The sequence below is a fragment of the Melospiza georgiana genome, chromosome 21, assembly GCF_028018845.1.
Source record: "Melospiza georgiana isolate bMelGeo1 chromosome 21, bMelGeo1.pri, whole genome shotgun sequence".
In the NCBI taxonomy this organism is placed as follows: domain Eukaryota; kingdom Metazoa; phylum Chordata; class Aves; order Passeriformes; family Passerellidae; genus Melospiza; species Melospiza georgiana.
This window is the reverse complement of record NC_080450.1, coordinates 4,061,673-4,070,758: the sequence shown is the minus strand read 5'-3', so window position 1 is coordinate 4,070,758 and position 9,086 is coordinate 4,061,673.

Genomic DNA, 9,086 nt, shown 5'->3' with positions numbered 1-9,086 from the left:
CAAGACCAAGCAGTACAGACTGGTGCTGCATGCAGAAGTTGGTGGCCCAGGCAGCTCTGGATTGCAGCTGCCTCGTGCCAAGGGACCCCTCACCCACCCACAAGGACAAGGGCAATTCCTGATGGAGCCTGTCCTCCTTGGAGACTCCCTTGTCCTGCCCTGAATGTCCCCCCCAGTCGGAGGGGGATTGGCACAGCCCTCCCAGCACAGCCATCCCCACTGCAGAGCCAAAGCCCTCAGTCCCTTGGGACCTCAAGCTGAGTGAGTTCACCTCCCACTGGGTTCAGCTTTCAGTAAAGTAGCACAGCAGTCCTCAGTGGTGGTGGAAGAGTGTTATTCATAATCACCAGTAACTTGTTAATTATATTGGGTTTGATATTTTGAGATGCACCAGCTCAAGCTGATTCTTGTGCAAGTCCACAGATTTTACTAAAATAGCCCTTAAGGAGAATGGCACTGGGCATCAAAAGTAACATTAGCACACTGAATTGCTGAGCAAGAGTGTGATTGGAATTACTGCTGGATTATTTCACTTCATTAGAGTATTTTTGCATCTGAGTGCATGATTTTATACTAAAGAGCATTCTGTACTTAGAGCTAATCTGTCATGGTGCATGTAGATCCCAACATGTAAATGACAGCGCTACATGCAGCATGGGAGATATTAATTGAAAAGGGAAATACCTGAAAACCTCTGGAAAATTCTATTTCTATCTTCTTGCTCTCCTCTCTCTTCAACCATTCAGCTCTTCTTTGGCTAAAAATCAGTAGTAACTGATTTTGGTGAGACAGCAACATAAACAACAGAGTCTTCCAAAACTTTGTTTGATTGTTCTGTCAATCTGTAAAAACTGCTTTCTGATCAACCCCCAGTGTTCTGCCACCTGAAGTAGGTCAGGAACTTTGAAACTCACCAAACCATCCATAACTGTTCTGATGTAGGTGATGGAGAAGTGTGTGCACCCTCAGGGGCCACAGCAACCTCCACCTTGAACGTGCCTCCAGGAGAATTCAGCCCCATGCACAGATCTACCAACAGGTCTGAGAGTTCCCCACACACTGATAACAATGGGTGTCCAGCAAGGCCCCAGAGGGCATTAAATTTCTTGCTAGCACTTGTCAAAGCACCACAATATCATCCCATAGAAGCACATAGGCACAGCACAAACCACTCTGCAGGACCCATCACTGTGGGACTCAAAGGATCAAAGAATGGTGTGCACCAAAACAATAGGCTCCCCAAGTTTCTAGTTTAGGGGCCTGGTATTCCCACTCAAAACCACAGAGTGAGTAACAATAAGATTTAAAATAGTGAACTTCGTTGATGACCTCGCAGGATTATTTACAAAAAAAAAAAAATTCGATCAAAACACAATTGAAAACATTTTTTGTTTCCTCAGATATCCCTCCTTTCCTGTAGATGGAACAAGTACAAAAATAAAAATGCCTTTCCTTTTCTTCCCCCAGCAAAACAATCCTTAGAACAATTAACATAACGGACTGTCAAAAGTGCTCATAGCAAAGTGACAAACGCCGTGAGTGGCAGGCAAGCCCAGCCCGACCCACCAGAACACTGCATGCTGGATTTGTCATGCAAATCAAAATGGAACCTGACATGCTCTTTGTTCATTTCCCTTTCATAAAATCTACTTTAAATGCCTCCCATGTGCCTTGTTTTGGAAGCTGACATTCCAAATGCATCAGTGCAAATTAAGGAGGGATCCATTACCAATAAAGACGTTGCGATACAGAGAGTTTCAACAAATCTTATTGGGAAAACTGGAGAAACAACTGCTGCAGCTGCCAACTGCAGGGTCCCACAGATTGCTGCTTTTATAAAATCTCTTTAGAAAAACTCCATCAGTAGGTCCTTATGGAGAAGCTCTGGCAAGCTGTCACAGCTTAATATTTATAGATTATGTCAGCAAGCAAGGGATACGTTGTGAATGAGGAATAATCACAGTGGTTTTCCTGTAAGTGTTGTCTATATTAAAACATTTAATGGTTAAGGTGCATAAGATAAATATTTAAATTACAAATTGATTTATATCTATCTTTTACATTTCTGCTATTTTACCACCTGAGTGCAGAAACAACTACAGCTTTTTAGAAGATGCCCCCAGATGTACAGTATTTTACAATTAATATGTACTTTATGAAAATGCCTTTTAAACAATGAGAGTAATGTTATGACCTCATGAAAATAATTGAGAAGTTTCCACTGAATTCAGTTGAGCCAGTGGTTCATCCCTTAGGGATATATTTTTAACAAAGCCCTCAAAGCATTTACTGAGCATGTGGGACTTCGATTTAAAGATATATGAGCACATCTGTTAATAAAACAGTTTGGAATTTACTCTCAAAAACAGACTAACCCAAATTTTGGACTACATTAACTTCCTTAGTTTTGTAATTAAAATAATTTACATGATGATTTGGTTTCACCCCTGCCAAAATCAACAGTCAATCTGAATAAATAGTGGTGTCATCACTGCAATTCCACTCTGACATCTAAAAATTTAGATTTAAGACTTTGCAGTTGGACAGTTGGACTGTTCCATACCAGGATTAATCCTGGTGCATGTCCTAGACAGATGTTATTTTTTTCCATTCTGATAGAAAAATGCTGGTCTTTGTCAATGCATTGCTTTACTCTTGCAGCTTGCTGGCACTGACCCTGCTACTTTAGATCTGAATCCCTCCAGGAATTTCATTCACTCACTCTTCTCTTTTTTCAGCTCTAAGTGGTAAAAAAACCCCAAACCAACAAATATAAATGCTTTCATTTAATGCCTTAACAGAACTATTATCTGATACTTTGCATATCATCTCTCTTAAAAGGCAAAACCTTTACTTTCTTCTCTGCGTTGGCTCTGAACTTGAATTTTTATGAATCAGATTTTTCCTCCTACTCATTTTGAGGCATTCTGTTTTGCCCCAAGATCTGAACATCTATACACAGGGAATTTCCAGTGAAGGGGAATGATGCCTCTGGAATTGTTTCCTTGCCAATTCACATCTGGCACTCAGGATAAGATCCATCTGCTTATTCAGGGTCTCCAGGGGTTTGCACAGTAGTGGCTCTGAGTGTGCCTTTTAATTTGATTTTGTCATTTGGCTGGTTGGTGAGTAGCTGACAGTCTAAGTGCAGCAAGGCAGTTACAACTGGTCAGCCATCGTGTCCTAGTTGCCAGTTCATAACCCAGTGGAATGCCAGTCACATTTCAACCATTTGAAACTGTATCAGTCATCTCCCCTGCCTACCACCAAAATGTCAACACCACAAAATATATTGCTTAATTATCTTTAATTTAATTTATTTCTTGTCCGTTGCCAGAGGTCTGGAGAGCAGAGTCATGCTAAGCTTAATTTACCTCACTAACCTGTCTGAGTTTTGAAGGGTGGGTGAAATTGTGGCATGGCCTTGGGTGACCTATGTCATAAGTAGCAATTTTGGATAAGATAAAACTTCCTCAGAGCAAAACCTCCTATCTTTTAAATGCAAGCATGTTGGTGAGAGCATCGATTGTACTGGTCCAACAAAAAGCATCCATCATACCACATACAGATTTATTTCTCCTTCCAAACACTGGAATTAGGATTGGTCACAATTTGCCTCCTACTGTGTTTCTCACATCCTTCTATAGAGATGGTGTTAGAATGGTAAAAGTACTTTGAATACAGTCATGACAACAACCAGTAAAACTCGATTCTAATGACAAACACTTCTTCTGGAGTATGGATAATTCAGATTATAGTGTGCAGAATCATATCCTCCCAAGCAGCATTCCAAAAACAAGATAAACTCTTGTAAAAGTGTTGTGAAGCAACTTCTGGCATATGAAATGCCTGATAACTCTCCTATGAAACATTTAGATAAGTTTTCCCATGTGTGAATTTTGTGTATCTGTGCTAACTGGTAAACACTGGGAACACAGTTTCTGCCCTGATCTTATCCTTTAAGTAACTGATGGTGATAAAATTCCAAATTCTCACTTTATTAATCTGTACTTGGTTTAGCCACAAAAGAAAGAATTGGCCCCTGTTAAATCTTATCCCTTACTTAAAGCTGAAATTAATTAGCTAACTAATTCAGTTGAGGTTTTATTTTACTGTCTATTGACATGTTCTTTGATCCTCCAGTATTTTTCTTTTTGAGTGATTGAAGATTTCATTCTTGCACTGTCAACAGACCTTTTGTTCAGAAACTTCTATTTACATCTGTAACTGACTTAATTCTCAGATCTTCCCAGCAGTTTCTCTTTGATCTCTGCATTTCTGAGTTTAATCATTAAGTTTGCATCTGAAGTGTTTCAGTTGCCGTATCTTTCACAGTTTCCGGGACTCAATTAAGAGAACACAAATACTGAAAGTTCACTTAGAATCATTTTTTGACAGTTTTGTGTGTTACACAAACTGCATCTCTGAAATTACAGCATGAACTAGAATGATTCCTAGTTCATTTCCATGTGTTAACTATTTAAATTTCAAGATTTGGCATGGATTTTTTCTGTGTAGTTACTATATTTCTGGTTTTACATTTTAATCATCTTAAGAGATGTCCTACCTTTCTAGAGCAAATAATTTTATTGGGCTCAGGCTTTTCACAATGCTTTTGAAACAAGTAGTTTTAGTTCACTATCTTGATTCTAATGACAAACACTACTGCTAAAAAGCCACCAGGCAAAAATAAATCATTAACTGAAAATCAGGAAAAAATTTCAGTGTAGAAGAGTCATGAAAAATACAGCAAAACATCACTAAGAGAACTTTAAGAAGTAAGTCCTAAGCAATTCTGACTACTAATTCTCACTGACTGTTCACCATGTGAAAGCAGAAGGCAGGTGACTCCCTAGTGCAAAACATCCTGTGCATTCACTTTTCACTCCCTGCAATAACTCAAGACACACGAGCAACCTGCTGGCTGAAAGCTGGGCATTGTGGGTGCAATAAATTCCCTGAGGGCCAAGTTCCTTGAGTGCTGTGCTCCTGGAATACATTTGAGCAGCTCTGTACAAAAGCAGTCCCCAGCCAAACCCGTGGATGAGAATCACACGTGGCTGCTCTGTCAGCCTCTCACACACACAGGACATTCATGGCTACACTTGGGTTCCTGTGTGGGATCCCAACTCTTCCCTTACAGCAAAGTTTATTTTCTCTTTGCTGAGATCCCTGCTTATTAAAACAGAGCAGCACTGTACACTAATATGCAGAAAAACCAGACTGAAACTGAGAACTTCCACCCCAACAGCAGCACAATCCTGCCATCCCAAATACACCCAGTACTGCACCCACTCCTGTGCTGTGACTCAGGCAGCTGGAGCTGCTCCTGTGCTGTTCCTGCTCCTGTGCTGTTACCCAGGCAGCTGGAACTGCTCTCATGCTGTTATCCAGAAAGCTGGAACTACTCCCTTTCTCCAGGTGCAATATTATGTAGCCTCTGTTTACAACAGTCTGGGAAAACACTTAGTGGGTGTTGACTTTTGTTTTCCAAGTAGGTAGGGAAGAGTAGCTTATCTAACAGGTTCTGTGGCCAATTACTGTTGGTCTACATCAGATCAGACTGAAAATAAAAAATGTGAACTGAAAAATGAATTAATAACTATTGCAGGTGAAGTTAACTGAGCACCCAGGGAAGTTTATTTGTGTAAATGAAAGAAAGGGTGCCACTGCAATGGGTCTGCTTTTGGAGTACAGTGACACAGATGGGACCTTCCCAAATGTGCATTAGGTGGTTTTATTTGTCTTGGTTCTGGAGCATTTGTGTGTCCTCACTTCTGCCATGGAAAACCTGTGTTTGGGGACAGGGTGTGAGAAGGAGAACCTGGGTGCATGAAAACATCAAGAAGCCAGGTTTGGATTTAACCAGAGAAGTGGGGTATCAAAGCCTTTTCCATACTCAATGCCCTTGAATCCCACTGACTCTGCTCATTAGCTCAAGGCCAAAATTAAGAAACAGAGGTACCCAGAACAGTCACTGAGGATTTGTTACACCCTGAACACCCAACTCCAGTGCCTTACCAGTGGGGAATAACAATGTTCCCTAACAAACACTGACCCTGCCTTTCAGTATGGTACAAATCTGGAACCAATCCTTGATGAAGACTGACCAAAAGTTTATATATTTAGCTCATAAGCACTGTTTTGTTCCCAAGTTACATGCAATATTAATTTCCCAGAAGACAAACTGATATGTAGTAGTATTTAGTTAGGTACTAACAATCTATATAGACCTATGTTTAGATGTGTATATAAATCTGTCTAGACAGATTTAACAATCTCTATAGATCTAAGTTTAAAGATGTGAGGAAAGCAGTGTAAAAATACTGATAGAATTTTCATTTAGACTGAGTTCTAAATACACAAGTATTTATTTCTCTTAAAAAAATCTCTTGTGAATATTCTTATGCTGAGACACAATAATTTGGAGGACAGGAAGCTGGAAAGTGAAGTAGTGTGGCCATAGGGGCACTACAGAAAACCAACAAAATCATGTAACTATGAAAGGAAACAAAAATCCATAAAGTGCTATAAAATATGCATGTTCTTTTACATATATATGTGAAAGGGGAAAAATCACAGCAGTTTTTCCATTAAAGATGACAGGAATGCTGGGCATGCACAGACTGAAAAAAACCATAGGAAAGAGAGATTTACAAGTAGCATATGCTTTCAATCTGCAGGAAACAAATCTGATCTTTTGGATATCAAATGCAAATCCCACTAACAGCATGTGAAAACAAGAATGGATTGACCATCTCAAGACTGAAAATCTGACACAGCATGAAAGCACCTCTGCCACCTACTTCTGCTTTCGTTTCAGGGTTTTGTTCCAACAGCACTCTTGGTTTGCAATTGTTTGTTTCTTCCATTAATCATCTTACACTCATTAAACTGCCTTTCCCCTCCCACATTCTGTTAGGGTACTTTTTATCTTTATGGCACTAAGATACAGTATCATCATCTTCTACTGTTTTAATTTAACCTGTTTATATCAATTTCTGGCAGGCACACTCTATTGCACTGCATCTTTTTTAGACTATTAGAAAACACATTTTCAGTGTCATCTGCTACATATGGCAAACTTTCTGTTATCTGATGTAGATGTACACGAGAAAAATGTTTTAATGTTTTGGGTTTTAATAAATGCATCTGTAAAATCTATAGGGGTCTATATTACCAGGCAGGTCAAGGACATAACAGTCTCACACCACAGCTCATTTCTTCTGAAGAAATTGTTATGATTTCCATCTTTCTAAAAGGAAATTATTTATTTTTCTTGCTCCTAATTGTGCAAAATAAATAAAAATTACTTGTAAATATGCTTGACTTGTGCTCTTTCTAGCCATCCATTGTGTGAAGCTCCAAATATAGCATGAAACATAGAATCACAGAATGGTTTGGTTGGAAAGGACCTTGAAGATCATTTCCTTTCAACTTGTGCCATGGGCAGGGACACCTTCCACTAGACCAGGGTGCTGCAAGCCTCATCCAGCCTGGCCTTGAACACTTGCAGGCATGGGGAATGACATTTCAGAGTTTTTGAGGACTGTACCTCATGAATACTTTGTGCTCCTTAAGGACTTATGAACAGCCCATGGCAGGAAATCTGAACAAGTTTAAAAAGGAAGAGACTCTTTTCCAACTAAGGAAAACAGGCTCAAGCTACCAAAGTGCTCCTGTTGGCAGCCAGTCCTACCTTTCCAGAGGGCTCAGACTCAGATGTGCTGCTGCCCTCAAGGCAGGAGTCACAGCCCTGGTCCCTCTGTTCACAGGCAAATCCAACTCAATGCCAGAGATTAATTGCTGAATTCTCTTACTCCTGCTTGGAAAGTTGCCCTCTGTCTTCTTCTGAAATTTACATGGATGACCCACCAGAAGCAACAGAGGATTGGAAGCAGTTGAATAAATCAGGCAATAAACAACTTCCAAGGACTGAATTGCAGTTGTGCAACATTGAGGAGCCTTTCTCACACATATTTATTGATAAATTGTGTCACTTGTAACAGGTGTCACCAGCCTCAAGCTCAGCCTCTGATCACCTAAAGATACCCATAATTTGGGATACTGTGGTCTCTAGCCTGAGTGCAGCCTCCCAAACACCACACATCAGAAGCATCACCAGGGAGTCCCAGGTATTAAGAGCAAAGAAATTACACATGAGGTCCTCAAAAACGTGCAGTGCATCAAACAGTGCTGCTGCCACGAGTGAGAGACTGGCATGAAATGAAATACTCAGTTACAACAAATGGCTGTAGAGAAATTGAGTAGGAAATAGAAGATAAAGAAGCTGGAATACTAAGTAGAGACAATTATAAGCAGGATAAAATATTTAACACTATTGTTCAGAGGAAGAAAACAATGTAGATAAAGTGGTGACAACAATGAATTTATAAAAATGTAAGAAAATTAAGGCTGAAGCAAAATACTGAAAAGCTTGCAAGTAAAACATCAATGCCTGATGTGGGAAGGAGGAGGGAAAAAAGATACGGGAACATCTTTGCAGAGCAAACATGAGAGATAAATGGTATAGCAGAAAAAGCAAAAAGAGGGGGATAGTAATCAACAAAGACTTGGTTATTTGAATGTTTTGGGTGTATACACATATATTTTCTTTAAATATGATCAGGTTAATAAGGGACAGATGGGGGTTCCTTATTAAGACATGGGCAACAATTACTTTATAATCTCCCTTTATTGATAATATAAGGCACATTTACTGCATCACTGACTTTGATATATGGTTTTCCTCTTAATATCTATCACTAAGTTAATTTCTCTTAATGCTAGAAATTAGAAGATAAACTGAGACGATGGGGTGCCAGCAATTGGATCTGGTATCAGAATTCAAGGCTGTATTTCACACATAGACCATTCTTACCCTACCCTGTACAATTACCCGGGAGAAGTTTTGCAAAGGAAAGCAAACAGAACGGAACGGCTGCCGAAGCCTTTTGTCTATGAGCTGCCAGCGCTGATCAGGAGGTGATTAAATGGAGCGGCTGCTGAATTTCCCCACGGCCGGAGCTCCCCCGGCGTCTCTCACGGAGCCGCTGCCCCGACAGCGGCCCCGGCCCCGCCGCGGC